This window comes from Patagioenas fasciata, chromosome 23 (genome assembly GCF_037038585.1).
Source record: "Patagioenas fasciata isolate bPatFas1 chromosome 23, bPatFas1.hap1, whole genome shotgun sequence".
Lineage (NCBI taxonomy): Eukaryota > Metazoa > Chordata > Aves > Columbiformes > Columbidae > Patagioenas > Patagioenas fasciata.
Window position 1 is genome coordinate 3687581 of NC_092542.1, and position 25685 is coordinate 3713265.

At 49.8% G+C, this 25685-nt stretch overlaps 1 protein-coding gene across 6 annotated transcripts in view; it reads right to left on the reverse strand.

The window, feature by feature from the left end:
- Nucleotides 1–25685, reverse strand: part of CASZ1 (castor zinc finger 1) — a 216972-nt gene that overhangs the window by 144579 nt on the left and 46708 nt on the right. For all 6 annotated transcript variants that reach the window (XM_071798597.1, XM_065854932.2, XM_071798596.1 and 3 more), the window contains exon 2: nucleotides 8211–8354. The gene's annotated coding sequence lies outside the window, so the exon portion shown is untranslated. The remainder of the gene's footprint in view (nucleotides 1–8210; nucleotides 8355–25685) is intronic.

The following is a 25685-nucleotide window of genomic DNA, read 5'->3' on the forward strand; positions in this document are numbered from 1 at the left end:
CAACCAAAGAGTTCTCTACAAGACTGGAATCATACGGGGGGACTAAGTGCAGAGGATGACTGTGCACCCCCTTACCCACCAATCCCCAGGCCCAGAGTCCCTGTCTTCTGTCACCAAATGAGGTGGCCTCGTGTCTCTGCCACAAAAGCCAACCCATCATGTTTACACAAACTGCACAAAGATGCATCTCCTCTTCCTCTCAATCCCCATCAACATCCTTTTTCCTTCTGCTTTGCCCTCTCCCTCTTCCTCTCTCCCAGGCAGTCAGTGCAGAAGAAGCTACAACTGGTCTGCACTGGGAAGTCTCCTGGTGTCCCCTGCCACAAGGAGCACCATCAATTTCCACTGTTCCTTTAAGACGTTATCTTTTAATTTGGTGCTCCCCCTTTCCCCTCCTCAACTAACTGATTTATTAGTTTACATCTCATAAATTGTAACCCCTCGCCTCCCCCTTCAGCCTCCCAGATGCCATAAATCCCCTTCAGGGCCTCGACACCCTTCTCTATGCGGTGCAGCCCCCTGCCCCCCAAAGTCACCTCCGAGTCCCCAGGGAGCGCGGGGCTCATTTGCTGGGGGTTTGGTCTAGCTCGTCTCAGCAGCTAATCCCTTGGGTGGCTCCTGTCAGATTATTAATTAGCTAAAGCGGATCGGCCCTGGAACAACATGCGGTTGGACTTCAGATAAAACAGGACGGCAGAGGCTTGGCGTGTAGTTGTTTAAAGGGATATCGTCCCCTTTTCCTCTTGCCTCCTCCTGGGGTGGGAGGAAGGAGAGGAGGAGGAGATGGGCGGCTTCCACAGCTGGTCACAGCTGCTCAGAGGGGAGAGAGCACCGGCCTGGAGGTGCAAAGGACCGGAACCGCAGGCACCATCGCACCCTCGACCTGTGGCAGCCAAAAGTCTTCCAGATGTTGGAAAAGCTCCAGGACCCTGCTCAGATGCTGGAGGGTCTCACCGCTCCTCTGCTGCCCCTTGTCAACTCACCACTCACTGTGGAAAACTCAGCATTTGCAGCTACCCTAAGAGATAAGGAAAAGGCTGCTCCAAGAAGCTGTGGCCATCTCCACTTGGAGAATGGGTGTTTGAAACCAGAAGCAGCCATCCAGCTTGCGTGTGCAGGTTTTAAAGCCTCCTTCTTATGCAGTGCAGCCCTCCTGGGCAGGATAAAGAGTGAGTGGCCTCATATGCGTTATACTGGAAAGCCTGGAAGAGCGAGAGCGCGAGCGATGCTGGGGAGCAGCTCACCTCCTCGCTCCCTTCCCACTTTGGATTGTTTTGACTCAAACCGATGAAGCTGAAATATCGAGTCACAACGGCACTAAACTTCATTACAAGCTCTTAACACAGATTACTTAATAAAAAACAGGCTGCTTTAATTGCTTTTCCCCCATTAGCATTTCTGGAGGAGAAAATTCTGATTAATCTGAAGAGGCACATTTCCCCCACCCCTCGCGCTGGCCTGTGAACCAGACCTCCTTCCCAGCCTGGTCCAGAAGAGCATCCCAGAAAGCAAACGGAGAGCCCAAATCCACACGACTCTGAAAAACAAAGGGACGAAGGGCCTGGATGAACAGATGGGAGTAATGGAGTGAAGCAAACAAGGGAAAGAAAAATCTCCTCTCCTTTCTGGCAAACCCATAAAAAGTGGCACAGGGGAATAAGCAAGAAATGGGTAGAAGAGAAGAGGATAAAGGGATAATAGCTAGCGTGGCAAGGATAAAGAGCAAGCTCAGAAGTTGGTAGGTGACTGATGTGGTGGGGTCCTGTCTCTGCGGCTGGGAAACGGGCAAGAGGCAGCCAAGGGAATATTGTGTGGATTTTCAAAGTTTGGGCCAAAAGTTGGGGGCTCAGTGCTCTCAGCAGGCACCTGGAATGGTCCCTGTTCCTTCTTCACGCCCTGCTTGGGTAGCCAGGAGCCAAAAGCCCGGCTGCCTCAGGAGAGAAGAACGGGCAGCGGTGCTGGGCTGCCCAGGTAGAAGATGCCAAGAAGCTCTGCTTGCTCAGTCCCCAGAAGCTCTGCTCACCCCATCGCCAACTCCACTCACTCCATCCCCAGAAGCTCTGCTCACCCCATCCCCAGGTCAGCTCTCTATCTTCACCCCTGTTTCAGGGATTGAGGATGTCCAGCTACCTACGAGCTCCTCAAAGAGGGGGTGTCAGAGAGGACAACCCCCCTCCGCCCCACACCATCTCTGACCAGCTCGGGTAGGATCTGCTCTGCTCCACAGCCAAACAGCCCCAGGCAAAACAAGTCTATTAACACATTGCTGGCCTTGGGGGCAACTGACTTCAGCTCCTGTTGTAACTAGCCCTGGCGAGGGAGGATGGCAACCAGGTTCCTGAGTAGGCTGTTCTCTAGGTCAGCACACTCCAGGGACGTGGTAATCAAGCAGGAATTGCTCCCATGTGCCAACTCTTGTCAACCCCGCAATGCTTCATGTTTTTCTTAAAGCCTGAGATCTTGCACGTTACATAAGATTTTTGTTTTGTACAGCAATGTATGTACAGTGCTATCCCTCCCTCTGCTCTCCCACTGGCAGGGCACAGCAACCTGAAATGTGATCTGTGTGCATCCTAAACACATAGAAACCTCGGTATTATTAAGTCTTATAATTGGGGGGAGGAGGGGAGTAGCTTTTGACTTCTGAAAGGACAAGGTTAGCAATATTGTTTGCTCATTTTACTTTCAAACTCACCTTAGTTTGTCCTCTCCTCTTTTCTCTTGTATGTTCTATTAATGTACAGCTAAGACAAACTCAGCAAGAATCACAAGAAAGACACTGGGACAGATCATAAACTGCCCTGGCAAAAATCAGGATCGTTCTGCTCGCTGAAAATGCAGCTCTGCTGCTTTACATAAGCAGATGGCTTACCTGTGGCTCTTAATGGTTAATATATAACTACAGTAATAACAAAAAAAGCCCCAGCATTAATATATAATTTGTCAGAGGCAATGTGCTACAACAGTCTTTCCATATTCAGCTCAAGTAGCGAGATAAGCCTCAACTCCAGTGCTGCCCCATGGGCTGAGCACCAGTCTGGAATGAGCCCCTGGTAGAAGACATCAGAGAACAGATCACATTCACTTTACAGTATTTGTTCATTTTTCACATTTTTTGTGTTTTATCAACAGATTTCTAAGAACTCCATTTTGAACATGTGTTTCCTTGAACACTCATGTGCATACTTTGCACTGATTGTTCCAAGTGCTTTCCAGATGGTTTTCCTTGAGGAACTCCGGTGGGTCATAGTCCCTGTTGGTCCCCACTGGACAGCCACCGGACAGACGGACAGACAGCCCCACATTCAGCTCCTACCAGAGCTGAATGTGTCCCTACATATTTAGTGTACCCCTGCAAACTGGCTGCAGTATTGCTGCCTGTACCCCAGCTGAGAGAACCACCACTGGATCTCGTAAGGACAGCAAGGAATACTGTCAGAGGGTTGAAGGAATCAGGAGATCTGGCTTCTCCTCCCAATTCTGCTTCTGAGTCATTATTAGCATAAAATCAGGTTGGTTACATCAGTGAAGCTTGAGTAAATAAACCACAACTCATCGCTGTGTTTTATTTTGCAATACCTCAGTGGGCTCCTCTCTACAAATAAACACCCTTAATGCTCATTGCAATTGCAGGTATATGGGCAAGGAGAGCGATACAAGTACCTAAACTATCCAAAACCTTTACGAAGAGCAGTAGGGTGAAATCACAGCCTTTTTGAGGATATTGACTTCCACAGGACAGGCATTTTTTAAAGAAGGCAATCCTTGCTTGGGAAGACTAAAAGACAAATAAGTCATGTCTAAAGGTCTGGCAGAGCTGTTGGTAAGAAAGGTTGGGAAACACCCCGATCCTCTTCTGAGGAGTCAAGGCTGAAATCCTGATTCCACTGAGGTTTACAGCAGAACTCGTGCTTGCCTTAATAGCATCAGGATTTAACCTCCATAAAGTTCAAGTGTGAAGACAGGAGCCTTAGGAAAGAGACAGTCATGTTCTTCAGGAGACTGAGAACACCTTGAACTCAGGAGAACAATGGCAGGTGGCGCGGCAAGCAAGGTCTGAACGCACGAAGGCCTGGCCCGTCCTGTCTCCTCCAGTACTGAACATCCTTTTCCATCTGAGTTTTTGGGGCAGGCTGGTCTCCTGTGTGACTGGCAACTCTTGGCCTTAGTTTAAGCACTGGGCTTCTTTAGGGCTACGCTGCCCCCCGTATTCATACATGTGAGCTCTGTGCTTGCACCACACTGCACCACAGGCTCTGTACTCAGAGCTCCTTCTATACCCGGGAGGGATCCTGCCCAGCCGACTTCCCCATTGCTGGAAAACCTCTTTGGCTTTTGCACCTTGGACAACTATTCCCCGTCACGTGGACAGCTGTAGGTGACAATCACTGGTTGCTGGGCAGAGCAGGGCTTCTGAAAAGGTTTTGAAATGAAATAATTCTGTGTCTCTCAGGGGCCTTTAAGTGTTCCCTCCTCAAACACTGGCACCATGGTCCTTCCCTGAACCTCGGAGCCTTTTCATCCTGCTTAGATCCCATTGCTGGACCTGGCCGTCCATCAAGAGGCTGCATCAGCGTGTGCTGTTATCCCAGCGAGCAAGAGGTGCTAAGGACCTTAGCGGATCAGGCTCCAGTCCCACTCCCAGGCAAGGCCTGGCAAGGACAGCTACCAGGCCTGTCGAGCACATGATCCTCTTTCCCCTCCTTTGACTTCCCCCCATTCAGCTTTCCACAGCCGCCAACCAAACATCTGATCGAAGGCCTGGGGGAGGGAGTCAGAACTGTCCAGTCTGGTTATGAGTGAAGGTCATTGATCTAGTGCAGACCAGGGATGCGGAAAACAGGGGAGGGAGGGAAAAACCCTCCGAGAGAGAAGAGAAGAGAGGGAGAAAGGCAGAGGCAGCACGCGAGTGAGCGCAGGGGAAGGCAGCGGAAGGGGCTGAAACATGGTTTCACACTCCGAGACCCAAGGGCTGTTGTCAACCCGTCCTTCATGCTCACATCTTGTCACACTAGAGGTCAGGTCTCCCAAGCGTTCCTGGAGAGCTGAGCTAGCCCATATGGCAGGCAATATGTTAACAATATGGATCAGCTGCTCGTCAGGGCCTGAGCAGATGGATGTGACAACCCTGCTCTTATCCCAGACAGGCTTTTAACGTCTTCCCTCTCCTCAACTCAGCCATTGCGGAGCAGCTCTGCCCGAGAACTCCTGCCGGCAGCCCAGGTGGACCACGGGGCCACAGGTCAGAACAGGCAGCATGGAAACGCCTGCCTTGCTTTGCCAGGATGGCAGCAGGCAGGGCAGAGCCCCATTCAGACCAGTGCAGGCAGGAACCGGGCCAAACTTTTATCCGGGGAGAGTGTTCTGTAAACGGAAAGACCTCGCTATAATCCAGATACGTGCTATTAACTCCCAAGCAGGGTGATACAGTAGATAGTGTATTCAGATATATGTATATGGCATGTTACCACCAGATGCCACACGTTGCAGTCTAGACTGAGTTTTGTAACCGCCTGGGAAAATTTTCTCTCACAGAACAAGTAATACATAAATAGATGTATATTTTAATGGGCAAGTTAAACTCCTCCTGGCAAAGGCAGGCGAGTTGATTTCATACACAGGCGGGTAAATTTCCACAAGGATTTTGCAAGGCTGTTTCATATTCCCCAGCTCGGATCGGAGCCGTCAGGGCCGGCTGGGCTGGGCCGGCTGTGCTTCTGCGGAAGGCAGAGTTCCCACCTCGCTCCTGCGGCCCCGGTGCCTGCGCCGCGATCCCGAGGATCCCCGCAAAAATAACACAGGCAGCCCAGGTTAACCCCCAAATTCAGGTTTACTTTAGGACTGAAGCAAGGGGAAATATTCTGCAAATTCACACACAGGCAAAGCAGGTGTTTCTAATCTTTTTCCCATCTTTTTTTTAGCTTTTTTCCCCTGCACTAAAGGCAGGGGAAACATCCACTGAACAAGAAAACTGCCTCCAACCCTAGGAGCTCTAGGACTAAACAGCCAGCTTGTGCTTATAAACAGAGAGTAAACCAGCAATCACAGCCTGGGGATGGGCTCTGGAGAACGTGCAAATAGCCTCTGTAGCCCAAAGTAAATTGAGCTTGTTTTGAAAGTAGAAGCCATACAACTTGCTCCAGGGCTGAAGACTGGAACACAGGGATTTCTAGTCCAGAGCATGAGCAATCACACAGCCACACGCCTGAAAGGCGAAATGCATTTCCTTCACTGAAGTGATGCTTGTAGAACTAGGGGGATCTCAGAAAACGGCTGGAGTCCAGGGAAATATTTCTATTGTCTCTAATGAGCTTCTGTCCCTCAGAAAATAGCCCCTGAAGGACACTCAGCTTTGTACAGGCAACACGCCCAGTAGGTACTAGGAGGAGAAGGCAAACATCGAAATGAGTTACTGATCTGCAAGAACCAGAACCTTAAGGTTCACTAGAGCACTGAAGGAACTCCTCCTCAAGTCTCCCCCTCTTGCCTTCTTGTCTCAAGAGGTCCTGCTCATTCCAGGTCCATGTCGGATGGACATGCAGGGCTTTCAGTGCCAGCAGCAGATACCTGTGAGGGCTCACAGGAAAAGCTCCCTCTGATGGAAAAATGGACCCAGAACTTACACAGCAGCTTCCTCCGCAGAGATTTTCCCCCTGGATGTTTGGCCTCTCTAGAGAGGCACATAAGGATGTTTGGCGGAAAATTCACCTGCTGCAGTCAAACCTGAGAATTTGTATCTTATTTGGTAAAACCTCAAGGCCCTTCATGTTGCACTAAGCCATTTCCTCAGGCAGAGCTCCCATTTGGGAAGCTCTCTTGCCTCCGGAGGCCTGGGAAGGCATGTGCCACTGTTCTAAAATGGGACACAGGCACCGGAGCAGCTCATGCAGGGATAAAGGCCAGAGTTCCCTACATTAACAGTTCAAAACCAAGCTTTCCAAATAAAGCATGCCAGACCCTGGAGGAGTTTCAGCACTAGGAAGGTGTGGGAAGGCACAGCTCACCCCTATCCCATCCTGAAGCATGCTGTATTTACTGGCAGGTTTACTGAAAGCACTCAGGTCTGTGGGCTCCAAACACGTGGCAAGCGCTAAGCCCTGCTGAGCCTTAGAGGATCACGGCTGTTGCTCTTTAAGGGAGGGCCACATGCAGCCAGGGATGGACAGGGATAACTGGAGCCCCAGCCCAACATCTTAGCCCTGTGGCTTTGACCATTTTCCCTCTTGCTAAGCCAATACGGTCCCTCCAGCCTGATCCTTCTGCTTCAGGTCTCAGCTGGACCTGTGATTCACAACAGCTTTGGATACACCGCTCTGCCCAGGTATCACCTCTGGTACAGCAGCAAAAGGCAGAGGAACGTGGTGATACACAATGCCCACAGGTTCTTCAGGTTGCTGATCTTCATTCAAGCATTGTCATTTAATGGTGACAACACAGCATGGAGATACCCCTTGACAAAGCCTCTACGCCCTACAGAGCAGACATAACGTCACACAAAGCCCAGACACAGCACGAATCCTCAGCCCCTTCTATCTGCAGCAGTATTGCAGTGCCACCAGGTACCTCCCAAATCCCCAAACCATTAAGGAGAAATATATTATCCCACTGTTGTTATCCTACAGCTGCTTTCTTCGAGGCCATGTTGTGCCACACCTTTCTTTGTAGAGAAGCTGTGACGGGAGCCAAGCAGTGAAGAAAGTAAAATGGCTTTTAGAAACTGCCCCACACCCTCGCAACCTTTCTGAGTTTCCCACCGTGACCACAGACATCTTCAAACTCCTCTTCTTTTGTGAAGCAACTCAATCAGAAACTGTCCCACACAATACTTACCCAGGGGACTCCCATGCTAGCTTGCTCTGGCATATTACTTAGCTACTTGTGAATACTGCACACCAGCTCATCAGGAAGAAGGAGGCTAATGCAGGGAGCTGCTCAAACAGCGCTTTTCTGTGTCAGCTGGGTGCCTGTGTCTGTGCAGAATTGGGCAGCGATGTCCCGGATAAACCCAGTCCTACTTGTAAGCCAGCCCAAGACAAATCAACACCCCACCATGCATTTAACCACTCAAACCAATGACTTTCAGCAGCTCTTCCAAACACTATAGGCTAGAGATTCCCCAGGAAGTAGAATGGAGGCTCTGGAGAGCCAAAATCACTCATTCCAGTCCTACTTCAGAGCAGACCGTTTGATCACAGAACAAAAGGCAGTACCTTGCATTGAGAAGTCACAGGCTTCAAGGTCCATTCCAGTGTACAAAGCCAGGAGAGAAGTCAGGTTCTTTGTTTTGGAGGTGGTCTCAGGTGAAGACAGTGCGAATTTGATGGCCTCCCTTCACTTGGTGAAGTCTCTTTGCCCTGAGGAGAGTTTCAGAAGGAAATGAATATTCCCTACTGAGCAGAACAAGAGCTCAGGTGAATCACAAGCACCAGCAATGACGCCGGCCTCAAATGCCACAGCCACCCACAGATCTCAGCCCTTGGTCACACAGCAGCACAGCACGGCAAGGCATTTCACACCTCGCCAAATGCATCGCATCCCAAACTCCCTCTCTGCCACGTGTGGTGACAGCGACTCAAAAGTGAAGGTACCAACCGCCGGGGTGACCAGCCGGTGGGCCACGCACTTCAGATTTCACCAGCAAAAATCCAGGTCAATCAGTTGCAGAAGCAGCCTACAGGACTAAAGAGCTTCCACCCATAGGCAGCTGAGCGTCAGTGCACACGTGAGATCGTGATGCCGTCTCTCCTTTGCGGGGGAATCTGTTGCTTGTGTTCACCTCACAACTACCAGCAGAACGCAGCTTTACCAGTCATGTACACCCCCCCTCAAATGTAACCCCATAGCCCCAAAGACGTTACAAACACAACCAGACAAGACAAAGGAAGAGTTATTATTTCCAGTTTAGTGAGGCACACAGTAATTAAGTCACTTGCCAAAGGTCACTTGGCAAATCTGCGGCAGAATTGGGAATCAAAACTAAATCTCTCAAATTTCGGTCCAAGAGCTGGACGGCAAAGGTCCCTCATGGCTCGCTGTGCCCCCGGGATGCAGGCTGCCACCTCTGCAGCACCCTTCACCCTCCTCCCCGCTCTCCCTAGGCAGTTGAGACAATTCCCTTCCATTTCCTGCATTGGAGGAAATGGATAAATACACAGATTAAAAGAAGAAGAACTTTTACCTTACTTACAAAATTTAAAAGTGTCCTAGCTCCAATATTTGACAGAAGCTCAGAAGCTTCAGGCTCTTCTGTGAGGTGGGATTTGTGGACTGGAGGGTTTTGGTGGTGGTGTTTTTTTTTATTTCCATCAGACAAAAATAAAAGAAGCAAAACAAAAGAGGTTGTCGAGATCAATTTGTGATAGGTGCCGGGCCAAAGAAAATGGAGCCAAATAAGTCAGAACCCTGCAACCAGCAACCTTTGTGTCAATTTAAGCAAATATTGTGGCGTTTCCATGGCAATCCCTGTTTTGAATATCCACTACACTCACTTTTTAAAGGGCTTTTCCTGTTTGCGTTTCAACTTCAAAACCTGTAAATATTTTCAGCCTTAACACATCCCGACCTCCCCCAGCCTCTGAAATGAGATGCTATCAAAGCTCTGACATGAAGCCCTCTGTCTGCAGTACCCAAAGCTGTGAAAATTCACGCCAAAAGCAGGGTGGCAACCCAGCGCGGCTGGGGACGGCAGATGCACGGCCGGACCTTTGTCCCGCTCGCAGCTCAGCGCCAGCCTCTCTGCAGCAGCAGGTACGGGAGCCGCCTGCTCCTTTCTTTTTCAAAACCGATGAGTGAAACGAGTCCTCGCCAACACACAGTGCCAACAGCACCAGCCCAAGGCGAGGAGCAGGTGTTTGCAGACTCCGACCATCCCAGTCAGCTCAGGTCACCTCTGACCCATCGCCCGGGCCACCGGTTCTGCTCGGAGCCTCGTCCTGCGATCCACACGGGGCTGGCACAGCCCCACGCTGCCCCCGGCCTGGCCTGCGCTCTTCTCCTTCCCCTCTGACCCAAACTGAACCTGTCCGTCACAATGATTTATGTCGTGCTGCGTCATGTGCAAGTGGGAACAAAGAAAAGTCAACTTTGTCCTCACTTGCAACCTGGGCCAGGGTGTAAATTCTCAAGCTCCCCCAGCAGCAGCCGGCAGGTATCGGCTGTGTCCGTCTGTCCCTGCTCCAAGGGGAAGCCCTGGTGGACGCACCCTGTTCAGGTGTTGGCATCAGCTGTTGGGTCTGAGCACCAGGACCTGGTGTGAACCCTCTCCCCCTGCATCTAATGCTGCTTTTTTTGCACGTGTGGAGGTGCATGGGAACACCTTCTGCTGCGCTTCAGAGAACTTTCATCCTCAAGCCCCCGACTTTTAAAGCTTTGGAGCGCAGCCCCTCCCGGCAGCCATGGGAGCGCACTGGTTAATTCTGAGTTTCCTGGCTGTGGTGGATTTGTGCCAGGCCTCAAATGTTAGCTTAGTGTAATTTTTGGGAAGTCAATTTCCTTTGCGTTTTTCTTTTTCCTTGTTTTTTTTTTGTTTTGTTTTGTTTAAACTTTTTTCCTCTTTTAAATGGAAAAGTAGGAGCATTTGAATGAGCATCAGGACAGAGCCATCCATCTATGGGCTGTAGTTTCCCAAGAGCATTTTATAGGCACCATGGTACGTGCACAGAACAACCATGGAAACAAACAGCAAGTGACTTCAAAAGCCGTTACGCTGAATGCCCACAGAGGCAGCCCCGAGGGAGCGGTCCTGTCCTCGCAGGAACATCGTCACTCCTCGGTCCTGACCGCTGCTCCCGCAAGGCCGGGTGCTTCTGATACCACCAGCAGATGATGCACGATACCTGCTGTCCTGGCCGGCTTCCAGCTCAGGTAATTACATCCTACAGGAGTTTCAGCTGGATATTTTATCCCTTCTTCACTTCCGGCCCTGAGTTGTCGTGCTGGGAGTTGCTAAAACTCAGTCCAGATCCACCCCGGATGCGAGTGCGTGCCGGGGGCTGGAGGAATCCTGCGCATCCCTGCCGGTCACAAGAGCCAGGTGCTACAGCAAAGAGCCTCCTCTAGAAACACACAACAACAAACATCCCATAATACCCCCACTTGACAATGAGGGGTAGAGCTGCAAAAACAAAACTGGCCGGCCACACTGGGAATGAACCATTTCTGGAGGCACATGCTTAACGCTGCCCAACGGAGCCGTTATCTGGGACGTGGACACTGGGCACTCTCCTTCCTTGACGTGGAAACTCCCCTCCCATCATCTCGCAGGCTCAGAGAAATTAAAACTAGCGGTGGCAGTGGTGTGAGGCTAAAGCCACAGCCACCAGTCTGCCTCAGCCAACACCACAAGGGATCCCAGTGGTGTTGAATGGACGGGAGAAGATGAGCCAGGCTTAGCGTGTCCACGAGAACAAGCCTAGCAGGGCTCACGACAGGCCAGCTCAAAAGGTGAGGGTCTTCACTGTGGAGACACAACCCCTCTCACCACGCTGCCACTAAAAATCCAGGAGCAGGGAATGCTGGCAGGGTAACACTGGATGCTCTCACCAAACCCAGCCAACACACATTCCAAAATGCAGGTCCCCCCATCCTCCCGAGGGAGCCAGGCACTGGCATTCCCCATAGCCACAAGAATTCAGAGTCCTTCAAAGCCGATCAAGACGTGAGGAAATGATCTGCTGACCCGCTCTCCACTCTGGACAGCTCAGGAGTCCCCATGCTCGTACATGGGCTCTACCACACCTCTATTTCCTGCCCTCTTTGTCTTCTTCTTTTAGAAGATTCTGGACCAGCTCCTCACCTGGTATAAAATCAGCGCAGTTCCAGCGGCTCCAGTGAAGCCATGCCAATTTAAACGAGTTGAGGATCCGGCCCACCAAGTTACTGGGGTTGCCAGTTCCTCGGATAATCCTGAGGGTGATTTCACAGCAAGCAGCAGCACAGGCCCAGCCAGACTGGCAGGATCAGCTGCGCTTTTCTACCCCCCACAAGCAGGGCGCTCTGCGGCAGAGTCCCTAATGTGAGACCCCGCTGGAGCAACACGGGGTGTATCATCATCTGTGCCTCTACAGAGCTTCCTTCTCATGAGAGAGAGATGCAGCACGGAGTAAATTACTCCAGGCTTTGGATCCAGGTTTTCTAATCGCTCTTCGCAGGGGAGTACCCTGGTTTGCCATGTGTTGGGAGGGGGTGCAGGAGCAGAGCTGGTCACTTGTCCAGCAGCAAAACCCAACCGGGTTAAGGTTTTCACTTGCTATTGTGCACGTCTTTATGAACAAACCCAGCCTGGTCTTCTCCTCCCTCCACTCCCACCAGCCTCTATGGCAAGGAAGGCAAAGAGCCCATCGCTGCCAGGCAGCCGCGGAGCGAGCAGCTACAAATCCCTTCCATGTCCCCAGTCCCACCGCGGTCCTGCCGTCCATCCACACCACATTTCACCGAGCGAAGCAGCAACACGGGCGCAGGGAACGTGGCACAGCTTCAGCAGGCACCGGGTGTGCAAGAACTTTCTGTGCTCTGCCCTCACAAGTCCTTCGCTATCCCCCCAGAGCAATTTTCTAGGCAACAGCGCGGTTGCATTCCCTTCCCTATCTCCTAATAAATATCACGCTAAGCAAGATGAGTATCTTCTTCCCAGACCAAGCAGCATGACCCACTTTCTGAATCAGGGCAGATGCAATTGGGCCCTGGAGTCCTGGACCCCTCCCAAAGCAGAGAGATTTTGTAACAATTACAGCAAGAAGCAGAAGGAATAGAAAAGTAATAAGTGATCAAAGAGTGCAGTGGTGGAGCTGAAGCTGTGGGGTAATTACTACTCCTTGCCATCCTACGCTCTGACATTTTCCTAGGACACTGAATCAAGAGTGTGGTGTGCACATTCACACATCTCTCCTCCACTGCCCTACATTCCTCAAAAGTAACAGGTCCAATTTCAAATTCTGGCTAATGGCTCAGATGAGACAACTGCTGCTCACCCTGCGCACCCACCCTGATTTTTCCCCTTCTCTTTTCCTTTCCCCACAGCTGAGCGGGAACAGAGGATTCCGGCTGTGCAAATCCCCGCTCCAGCAGACACAGAGATGTTCATCCTCCCCTGCCCCAATCACAGCTCTAAGGCTCCTAACAAGGCAGTCGTGCCCACAGCATCCCAGAGCTGACAAGCAGCTCGTGGGCCACTGTCCCGTTGTCTGTGAGCCCCTTCCAGGAGTGTCACCGCTGTCCCCCTGTCCCCAGAGCCTGCCCTGACATGGAGCTTCAAGACCTGTTGTCCATAGCAGCGAGGTTTGAGCTACGGTCCTTCGGAGGTGCAGTACAACGAAAAGCCTTGAAAAAGACCTGTGCTTTGGGACAAATTCTGCCTGACTTGCTCGCAACGTGGCACATGGGAAGTGGCTGGGTCCTGATCCCAGACGCTCCATTTTTCCAAGGAACAGCTCTGGACTTTGTCAGATGTAGCTGGGATCAGACGATGACCCAATGGGCATGGAAAACAATTAAAAGGAGGTGGGGTGAATGTCAGCAGTGCTTTCATTGCTTGAACGTGCAAATAGAACTTCCCTCCCAGAGAAGTGTAAGCCCCTACAGCCAAAAGCACACAGAAAATCCCATCGCAAAGGTGACCAAGAAGCCCACCAAAGGGTCCCTCATTCATCTCAGCTGCCTCGCCAGAAAGCACGACACGCAAGCCGCCTGTGAGCCCTACAACAGCACCCTGGCAGCTCCAAATGAGACGAGACCCCCGTGCCAGGGACGCACAGACAGCGCTTGGCTCAGAGCGGCTCTGACAGACGGACGGGAGCGCAGGGACAGAGGGAGCTGCCACCGCTCACCCGGAGCTCTGAGCTGGCACCACGTTCAGCCTCAGGACTGTTCCCCTGCCCCTGGAACAAACACCCGCCAGACAACAGCACAGGAACACACACTGCTGGGTGCTTCGATCGGCACAAACAGCTGCCTTCACTACCTGACACCATGAGATGAGGCAGAAGTAACTTCTAAAGGAATTTCTGTGGCGATTTTTCTTCCTAGTTAAATAAAAGAATTTAAAAAAGAAATAGAAAAACCCTTTCACCCAAACTTCAGCGATAAAAAAAGGGGGAAAATCTTCATCTTAATTCAAAATCCTATTTGATGTGTCGTGGCATGAAAATGTTTTTCACTGCATTTTTTCAGTGTGATCTCACGCACCCTGCAAACGGGGTACGCCCAAAACACCAGGTATTTTATGGGACACAAACAGAGCGCAAACATACACAATTAAAAAAAAATGGGATTGGTAAATATTTAAATTAATCAGAGCTGGCATCTGTGCAGCCTCCCCTCCCAGAGAGAGGGATGTTTGCAGCTTTGAAAAAAGAAAAGTGAATAACATGACCTTTTCCTTCATGTTTGCTAGCTCGCTGAGCTCGGTGGGTTGGAGCAGCCCAGGCACCTCCCAAAACCAAGTCCAGCAAGTGCAGCCAGGGCTCCGGCGGCCCCGGCGGGCACGGGGGCTCGGGGCCGGCACCGCAGCCGCCAGGGACCGCGCTGGCGGGGGGAGCTGCTCCAACCTGTCTGCTGCCTCGCTCCATAACGCATGGGGTTTGTTGTGTTTTTGTTTGGGTGGTTTTGTTTTGTTTTGTTTTGTTTTTTCAGTTTAATTGTTGGAGGAGTTTATGAAGCTGTTTGCCAAAAAACAATCGACTCCAGGGAGCCAGCTTACACAAAAAGGGTGTGTCGCTCGAGAGAGGCCGCGGAGCCATGGAAACCACCACCTTTTGCATTTGCCCAGGTGACGCCAAAGCTTTGTGGATGGCTTGTGAAATCAGCAGAGATCTGCAAGGAAGTGAAACGTGTACATGAAGTTGTGCATTAAGCACCCAGAAAGGCGGCCCCGTCCAACGACACCAAAATCTCTCACGAGCAAGGGTGATCGCTCACACTTTGGCAAGGCCGTTTTTATTCAAAAGGGCACACAAACACACCGGGGAATGCAGGAGGTGTTCTGTACACAGCCTGTGCTCCTCCAGGTTGGAATTTCGGGCAGAGATAGTTCTGCCCCTGCAAGACACACAGGCTGGCGAAATTCCGGCCGAACGGCTGCGTGACCAGACAAACAGGGACCTGCGCGCATGTGCGAATAAAAGGCACCACCAAAACCACCACCCAGTGTCTCAAAAGCAGAGATCACGCCTTGGGTGCTCATTCCAACCTGCAGAAGGGAAGCTGGTGGTGGTGGGAGGCAGGGGGATGGTGAGCGGAGAGAGGGCACCGCAGCGGGTGCGGATGACGCCGGTGAATTTTTGGGGAGGATGTTTGTCTTGCGAGCTGGCATGTGAAGGCGGGTGGCTGGAGAGGGACCCTGACTGCATTCTTCTCAATCTCAGAAAAGAAAACACAGAATTCCTCAGGAGCACTGGCTGCTGGCCTCACCGACAGAAAACAACCCAGGCACAAAGCACAGAGAAGGGATTTTAAATTCACCCAGCTCCTCTTGAGTGTCCACTCCAGGACTATCCTGATACCACCAGGAAAGCGAAGAGCGCTCTGAACTGCAGCTCTTTTGAAAGACATAACATCAATTATTCCCCACGTTCAGCTGCTGAAAGCGTGCTGATGACATTTCAGGTTACAGGATTTCACCCACTCTGGAATACAGTCAGAGAAGGGAGCAGAGGATGAAGCTTTACCAGGCCATCTCCTGCGGATGAGCACCGGGCACGTGCAGCACACACGACAACCTGGAAAAGCTGAATGAACACGGAGAGTTCACAGCAACAAAGTTCCAGGATCAGCCTCAAGACCAGAGCTGGTCAGAGCCAGCAAGAAGCCAGACCTCCCTCCCTCTGGTTTGACTCCAGTCTGCCACATTAACAGGATGATTTGATCCTGGCACTTCTCTTACCTGGAGTCAAAGGTCCCTGACCACAAACCACATCAAGAATCAGCTCCTGCACTCAATGAACCCTGCAGGGAGGAGTACAGACCCCTCAGTGTAGGAGAGATGAGAGCAGCGACATTTCCCTGGATGCAGGGAAGGAGGGAAACCTTTAAAGCCCATCACTACTTTTATGATTCACTCTTGGCTTTCACGCATGTACTTACACCAGATCCGAACGCGTCTCCGAATGCAATGACGTGGCATTTTCCCATTCACGGCCCCTTGTTTTCCCCTTTCATTAGAAAATCTCCAGGTTGGTGCCAGCCAGACACCGCTGAGTACTGTTGAACTACAAGGTCCCCAGGGCCACCTCCCAGCGACGGCAGAGCATGTGGCACCAGGCAGAGCATGTGGCACCAGGCAGGGCTTGGGAACAGCCCCTTGGTGCTCCAGCCGCCAGCTCTGTGCCAGGGCTGTCCCTGGGGTGACCCACGGCCACTGCAGAGCCCGCTGCTCCCCAGGGCTGGCTGGCAGGGACCAGGGGAGCTCCCCCAACGGGGACCACGGGAAGGGCCCACAAAGCAGGCAAGTGCCGGTAAGGCTTGGTGCGTCAGCCTTTCTGGCATCGACCTCCCAAACTCATTCAAATATTTCCCTTTTTTTTTTTTTTTTTTAATTTAATGTTCCCTATAATTCATCTGTCCCAAAAGATAATCAATAGAGGCCGTAATGAAAATTTGAGCCATATTTTATGATCCGCTGCAGGAGAAAGGGCCACATCAGCAGGACTAGCCTTGGCTTCCAGCATCATTTCTGTGTGCGCTCGCCTGCTCGCTGGCCACGTTCCCCCCTCCAGCCGCCCGAGACTGCTGACGGGGGCAGCCCCTCCAGGAGAAGCTCCTGCCCTTACCTCCTACTTCAAACAGCAGCTGCTGGAGCCACAGTTGAAGACACACGTGTAGGGAAAAGCAAAGTTCCTATAGAGTGCGAAGAGCCCTGACCCAGCCGCCTCGGAGAACCTCCCGAGCATCCCTCAACTTCTCAGCTCTCAAACAAATCCTGTGACCCTCAACCAGACCCCGGGGGAAATACAATGATCATGTTGCAGGATCTGAAGAGTTATTTCTACCCCGTACAGTAATTCCCTAATCCTTGGCACTGCCTCTCATTTGAGCTGGGCTTCACACTCCTCCCAAATACCATGGAAGAGCACGGGCAGGCGTTGATGGGGGAAGAAGAGGGCTTCCCCAGGAACTGCACCACTCGAGAGCCCTTCAGGGCTCCTGTCACTGACAGCAGAGACCAAAGAAGCACTTTTGGGCTCCCAGGTGGGCTCAGTACTCTCCATTTCCAAACACTGAACATTAGTAGTCATAGGAGAAATGTCCATAGCTCCAACTCAGACTCCAACAAAACGCTCATCTCCCTCCTGTGCACCTGGGACTGTCAGCTGGGTCTCAGTATTAGTCCTACAGCTACCTTTTGAACAGCTTGAAAACAGGGATCTGGAATCCCAATTGTGTTTGGCAGCACTGGAAAACCAAGGGGGAAAAAAAGCTCCAGGAACCTAAAGCACATTCTCATTTCCAGCTTAAATATCCGTGTGCAGTCACTAGCACTGTGCTCCTCCATGTCTTCTCCAAGGGGAACCTCAGGCAATCCCACCTACCTCTCTTTACTCCCGTTAGGCACGAATATTACAACTGTTCCCCAATTCATCCATTTTACTCCAGTACTCATTAATTTTGGAGCTGTGCTGACCTTCCTTCCCCAGGTGGGTAGCGGCAAGGAGGAGCGAGCCCGTCTCGGTGCCAGCCTCCACATGCTGCTGTGTGTTTTTCATTCCACCTTATAAATCCCACAGCACTTTCAAGCACCTCCATCTATTCTCCTGGCACTCAACTAGCAGGTTTGTTGTTTTTCCACATGCACGGGGATGCAGCCGGGGCTGAACCGAAGGCAAAAGCCTCAGTCCTGTTCCCGGAACCCTTCTCCACCTCAGATTCCCAGCAACGGGTCTCTTGTCCTCCCTCCGAAAGGCTGGAGCATATTTCATTGCCTGAAGCTGCCGCGTCCGCAGGGAGCCGGAGGTAACAAAACCGTCTTTTGATTTGGCCGAGGGAAAAATATCAGAAGTGAAAGGCCAGAGTGAGGAATTTATAACAGCAGCTAAGGCAGCAAAAATACAAGTGCCTGACCAGAAGCTGCCCTTCTGCTCAGCAAGTCATGTTGCTCAGCTTCCCGTGTGTCTTGGAGGGGCGGGAGTTGCAGAGAGCACAGCCAGAAACCACCAATTTTCTACAGACACGAGTGTAGCGACACCCGCCCGAGACCCCCGCGGAACAGCGCTCAGCCCTGAGGTGCACGCTGCAAAGCCAGGAAGCCTCTGCTCACCCAGAGGTGCAGGTGGTGATCTCATGTTATCTTATTGCTTGACACCAGTGCCTTTCCTTTACAAAACCCCTGTAGCAGCACTGTGCAGGTATACTGGTGATGCTCTGCCTCCCAAGGGAAGCTAGAAAACACTCTCTGTCCTGGGCTGGCAGCCTGGACCCCGTAACCAGTGGTCAGCAAGAGCAACAGCCAAATATTTCCACGTTTCTTTTCTCTTGGAAACTCAGCAATAAACCAGCTTTGTTTAAAAAATACAACATTCAGATTAATTGTTGCTTCGCAGACGTAAAAATAGTGACAGATTTGCAAGATGTGTGACAGATGACTGTGAAGCCAGAGGACGTGGGTGAGCAGCTTTGTGCCTTACACAGGAAAGGGGACCGAAATCCCAAGCAGACCCGGGAAAGTGCTGCGGTCCCCAAAGCCCCGTGTCAGCGCCACACAGAGCCACCCCCTTTTAACCCAGCTCTGTACCGATGCAGATACCTGTCTACCAGAAACTTAGGGAAAGCGTGCGGGGACGTACCAGGGCTGCTGCAGTCACTAACTTGCCCCAGATTTGAACTGGTGACCCTTACTAATTTCATCCAGTCCCTTGATATCCTCAGGGAGCAATCAGCACATTTTATTAACCCAGCCAATTTTAGAAGTGCATACGCAGTATTCTAGTTACTTGTTACAATTATGCATTATAGGTCCATTTCATACATATGCTTATGCTGGAGCGATGTGCAGCACTTTAAGACCGTTATTACACCATCGGAGCAACTGCACGAGCATCGTGGGGCTGAAGCAGCTCCAGCTCCCTCCGAGCCCAGAGCATACCCAGAGTCCACAGACATCACTGCAGGAGAAATATTCTACTCTAATATAAAGCCTCAGAGATCCCCACAACCAAATCCATTTTTTAAAATGACATGTTTCCACCTATTGGTCCCCGGAGTGAACTAATTGCTTTTGCTAGTTTTAAAAGCCAGAGTTATTTCACTGAAAAAATGAGCAAGCGCGTGGGAACTGAGAGAGATCCTCAGATTTCCAACGTAAAATCGTCACGCACGCAGGTATATTTGCTGTCCAAACAGCCAAACTTGCAGCTTTACTGCATGACACGCCACAGGGGAATTCCTCACTTCACAGCGAAGATGGGAAAACAAGGAGTTAAAGTAACCTGACCAAACTCGAACAGCAATTTGGTCAGAGCTAGGAGAATATAAGATTTCTGTCTGTGCTCTAACCACTCGGTTATCCCCTTCTTTGCTACATAAACTTCTCAGTCTAAGGGGAGGCTGCTACTTCCACTTAAAGGCTGGTATTTCGGCTTGTGTTTTTGGAAATTCCTGCTGGTTTGGGTGGGTTTTTCTCCATTTTATTCAGTTCTTTAAAGATGACACCTACACAGGGAAGTTGCTCAGCAGAGGATCTGTTCAGGACCACACTCAGATTATTACCTGGTTCAAAGATTCACCAAAAGATGGCCAGTAAGCACAGCAAAAGTTTTTTGCATCCTGAAATAGCAAAGTAAGTCTGAATCTCCCACGCCCTCAAACACATCCCTGCAAGTTCAGACGCCCAAAGTCCAGCCCTAGACCCACCTGCTCTTGGTGCACGGCCTGGAAAGTCATTACAGTCCAGAACAATTTACAGACAATACAAATGTATAAATTATGTATGGTAACCAAATCTGCGAAGAATCCCAGATAAAATTGGAGGGACAAACCTTTCAGGGAAGATCAGCAGAGGCAGAAAGTGTCTGTCTGGTCAGAGACCTGGACTTACCTGTAGCAGGAGGACCTGCACGTGTGGGTGCAGCAGCACAAACCAGGACGCGCTCCTCACACGGCTCCTGTGCAAACCAATCCTTGAGCTGACACCCACTGCGAAGCAAGAAATCCCCACTTCTTTCTAGGGAAAAGCAGCTGGGCCCCACTGTTTGCTGGGAAAACCTGAGGTGAGGCTCCTTTTCCCAACTCTGAGTTAACTGGAGTTTGATGAAGCTCAGCTCTGCTTCCAAAGAACCACAGCCAAAGGTGACCATTGCTCATTTTTAGCATCATTTTATGAACGTGTTAACCTAATTCTACAGAGGGAATTTCCCTATATTTTGGTTTTTGTATTTGATTAATTGTATTTCAAAAATGTGGATTTTTTAAAATATATACAAAAAGCTACCTCACACAAACTTGTACTGGCTCAATGTAGCGTCACATTCTTATTTTTATTTGGACTTTGTAGAAATTTGTTACTAATTAATTAGAACTGAGCCAAAATAATTGTTTCCACGCAGGCTATCAGTTTAACTACCACATCTCAAGTTCAGCAGGTATAAATGTTTTATACATAAAAGGCTTTAGATTATATAATACGAGCGCATCTTCTAACTTCTCTCATTTTTCAGCACTTACGTTCCAGGTTTTCTTTGGGAATTGATGTCTCGGACAGTGGGGAAAAGGCGGCTTCACGTGTGCGCTTGGAGGTTTCTTTGGTGTCGTGTCTACAATGCACATGAAGTTTGGAAAAGCTGATTTAAGTAAGGGCCTTCTCTCTCAGTTCACTGTTCAATGGATGTTTTCCTTTCAAGATTTTTATTTATAGAGATATCCTTTTGTTTTTCAAAGCCAAGGGCTTACAGGGGAAACTTTCTGCCCTCAAATCGTCATCTCCAGGCACAGGAAAGCTCCTTAAGATGTTCCCCACTCATTGCGCACACATTCCCCTACACGGAGACTCTTAATCTTCACCCACCCAAGATTAAGGCAACGCAAATGATGAAACCGATACCAATCCAGACAGCAACATCTCTTACAGTTTCAATGTTTTTGTTATATTTTTTCTCAACTATTAAAGCAGTATGATTTTAATGTGATTGTTGTTGTTTATGCAATACAAATTCTCTGTTGTTTGATGCCGTGCGTACTTATGCAAATGTCGTATTTTCCTTATAGAAACCCTTCCTTCGACACCTCAGTTCGTAAAGAACATACTTGAGTGTTTACAAGATGAGGATCCATTTATATTTAAAGCTCCATTACTGATCAGGAGGCAAAGAGTGTCCTTAAGGTGGATATAAATTATAATTACACTAATTTTCGGGCCCTTAGTCTCTGTCCTAGTGATGTAGCAGAAGAGCTTTCAAATAAAGGAGATTCTTCTCTCGCAGCAGTTTCAGTTCTTTTCTTTCATTAATCAAAACCCATCCTATATATATATATATATATATGTTTTCTCCATATATGCATGTCTGAATACCTCTTGGAGGTTTAACACTCCTGCACCTAAGATTCAAACATAACAAACCAAAAATCATTTTGCAAGCAACTACAACAGGCATTTCCAGAAGTTACATCACATAACAAGTCACGCAATTAAACTTTAATGAAAAAATAAAAACAAAAACACCAAGCAGGCCCTAGTGCTTGCTTTGTCTTTCAAACAATCTATCACAAAAAAGCAGGACGTTAAAATGGAAGAACCCCTGACTACGGCTGTGCCGTAAACAATGCTTTTCCTAATGAATTCCACCTCTTTACTCCACTGAATCAGCAGAGTCGGATGGAATTTCTCTCCTCTCTTCCTTCTCCCTGCATAAAAGGATGTGGTGCTGATAAAACTAGTAACCCATGAAGATCACGTCCCCGAGGTGAGACGCCTCTTGCCAGCGTTCCCGCTCCTCCCCGAGCCAGCCCCACGGAGCCAGCGGGACCTTCGGTACCGGAACGTGAGAGCTGGGCCAGCCAGGAGTAACAGAAAACCGAAATCTCCACGGACACGCACATTCCTCTTCAAAAATACAGCCCCAGTTCTTCCAAATCTGTAAGCACCTGCAGCTCTGGAAGGCTCCAGCTGTAAGCCTTAAACACCTCTGCAAAACGGGTGCCTGAACCTCCATGTTCTGCTCCTCGTTTTCAACCTCCTCCTCAGCTTTTATTTTTCCACACCTGCAAATGCTATATCCCTTTAAAATCAAACCTTTCATTTCACCTCTGCTGAGATTGTATCATTTGATGAAAGGTAACCGTGGTTTACACGAGGACAGGAGAACAGAAAGGGGTTGGCGTTTCCAAAATACTGCTCGGAAAGGCAAGAAGGGAGCAGAAAGGTCCCAGTTGGACCATGAACACCACGAAGGCCCTGGACTGGAAGAGACGCAGACACAGGCTCCCCAACCCCTGAGCAGCTCCACTGCCTCCAGTTCATTCACGGCTGCACAAACAGGACTCAGCACGGTGAGAAGTAAATTCAGGCTCATACAAAACAGAGTAACTTCAGCCTTCCTGTACCTGTTACAATTTTCCCCTAATGGATGGATTTTTGTATTTTCTACAGAGTGTAACAAAACCAAATCGGAAATTAAGATAGATTTTAGAATGCTTGACGTAATTTATTTCTCACCATTTATTTTTTCCACTGTAGCTCTTTTGGACAGTGACATAACCAGTTTGTTTAAGGCTTTGGTTTTCTTGATCTAGCCCACTAAATCATGATATCTGGACTCTACAGATACTGCAGAGGGAGCCTGAAATAAATTTAAAATTAAAGTCAGTAAAATGCAAAAGAACAAAAACAAATTGGGGAAGTGTCTTGGTCATATTTTTGTCTTTAAGAATTTTCTCCCTGTTTTCGTAATAAAGAAAAGTTTGCTCTATTCACTAACATTATTCCTCCTCATACCTGTTAAAAGGGATTTCAGTTTTTAACTAAGGTTGATTTTCCTTCACGTATTTAAATGATTTTCAGCAAAACCTACATTTGGATGGTTTTTTTTTTTTTTTACAGTTCGCTGTACTGTGTTACACAGAGCAAAATCATACAGATCCTGCCTTTTCAAACGTTTTTGATCCAGAAGCTGGAACCTGACAGAGTCGCCGCTATCCAGGGCCTGGAAAGACAACTGTTCTTTCCCTGTTCTCCCTCCAGAGCACACAAGAACTCCTTGCCTCCCTCACAGCACCAAATGGATTTGGGTTTCTCTTCTATGCATCAGATTGTGCCTCCCAGCTTCAAACCTGTCACAGGCAAAAAACAGGCAACAAATTTGGTCAGGGTGCAGCAGATTGCCATGACGGCAAAGCACCGAGGAGGGCAATTCTGCAGCTTAAATGAAGCTCCGATACGTCATCTCACCCATTCGACATGAACAGAGAAGAAGAGATCCCATCAAACAGCAGCTGGGCTGGGCTATGAAATCTGGGATTAGACATCTGGAAAACCATCTGAGAAAGCAGGCTTGGGAAGGCAGCGAGGGACTGAACACCTTACCCTCCCTGGTGAACACTCGCAGCCATCTCAGCGGGCTCACCACGCATCCTCCCAGCCTCGGGTGTGCGACAGGCGCAGAGAGACACAACCTGCCACGACAGGGCCACACAGGAGGGACTGGGAGAGCAGGACAGTCGAACGAGGCAGACAAAGACCAGGAGGTGACGGGTACAGCAGAGCGGCAAATTGTAATCACCAAAGTATCTCCAAGTACTGCAAGAAGCCACCTTCCACCTTGAACCAGAGAGCAAAGCTGGGAGAGCAAACTCTGGGGGTAGGTGTGCGGGGAGCCCGGGAAGGGCCGGCTGTGAGTGGTACCAAGCAAAACAGCCTCTTTCAGAGCCCAAACACAGCCTGCTTGAAACACTAACCCAGCTCTCCAGGTTAGAAAGCATTTCCTGTTTGTGGTCCAGAGCTCTTCTTTGAGGATGAACAGCAATGAGTCCAAAACACCAGTCTGATAATGAAAAAGAGAGAAAGCTCGTGGGCCTGGGGGTTCCCACGACTGCCTTAGCTGAGCAGTTTTTCCTGCCTGGAGCCAGGAAGAGTTGCACATGGAGATCAAACCTGTCCTGCAAAGTCCCAAATCCAAGTCATGCAAATTCCAGCCTTCCTCCAAGCGCTGATACCAACACAGGGACTCTAACTTCATCAGATGGATGAAGGAAATGGAAAAAGGAGGGGGGCCTTACTGCCTACACACACATACACACACCCCACCTCGGGCAATAGAGGGGGTGTGAATAATGGAGCAGGTTCAGCAGCCAACGGCGTTCAGGGTCGGGTTAGTAATCCTCTTTTTCCATTTCCGTTTGCTATTTGATGTAATTATAGTTTTTGATTGAAATCCACACGGAGTGTAACCCCTCTGCTTAATGCACTGCTTAAATCCTTGGGTACACAACCACGCTGCTCCCCAGACTCGCCTGGAATAGGAAACCATTTCAATGCCAAAAATAAGTCTTTGCTTTCTTTGGTAACGCCCTCGGTCTTGGCTCAGCCTCTGCTACACCCACCGAAGGAGAAGGGCTGGCAGTTTCACAGGGCTGCCTGATCCCACCCGTGGGCTAGTGGCTTGGTGCTCAAAGTCCAACCTGAAACAGGGTCTAAAAACTTTTGAGGCTTTCTGGAATACACAGATGGTAGGAGAGGCTGCACGGCAGCACAAACACAGGACCTGGAGCTTGGGCTACACCTCCCCACCGGATTTGCTGCTATCTGAACCAGAAATAGTAACAAGCCGAAGCTTTGTCCTGCCTTCGCATGGGGTAAACGGTGGTTTCTGTCCTGAAAGACCTCTTGAGGATAAAACAGATGATATTCATAATCCAAAGGAGAGCTGGGAGATCCACCTCTCTGTCAAATCAGATCGCTGGAGCTGGTTTTTCCTCTCCAGCTCACTCTGTAGCACTTGGCCAAGAATGCAGGGCAAGAGCTAGACCAGTAGGCCAGACACCAAACGAGTACATTAGCAATTACAAGCCAGCAGCGTGACTGGGCCAGCAGCAAAATCACTAACACTTGTGGACAGAAACTGCCTAGGAATGAGCAATGTTTCAGGTGCCCATTAGTCGGCTGCGTATCAGAAGGAAAAGGGTTCTCTGAGGACCTCACAGCCAAACCAGCACCTCAGTCACTGCACCAACACCTATGTGGGTTGGGAGGCATGTAATACATAGACTTGCTCCAAAAAAGCAGCTCAGGACAACAAACGATGGTGCAATTTCACTCAAGATTCAGAAATAAAAATTAATTCTCCCATATAGGAGAATTTCAGCATGGTTCCCTTCGTGCTAGTATTGCTTGAAGACCGAAGTATGTGCAAGGTGGACATGAGTAGAAAACAGCAACTCAAAGCCTTCCCCAGCAAAGGAATGTGACCTCCGGGACTTGAAAAAAGTGACGTTACATCTCCTGTTCCACATTTCCACTTGTACAAGGGGAACAAAGCCCTCAGAGTTACCCTCTGAGACTGCCAGATCTGCTGCAGAAACTCAGAAATGTCCAAGAAAGCTGCAAAGCTTCAGATGCTTCTGCACCCTGAGACACCTGCCTGCAAGAGGCACGTGGCCAACTCAGCGCGGGACCTTTGGAACTAAACATGGCTCTATGGACCCGATTCTGTGCCGCTCAGCCTTTACAGCATCATTTATGTCAAGGCCAAGCAGTGGCAAAAGCATGA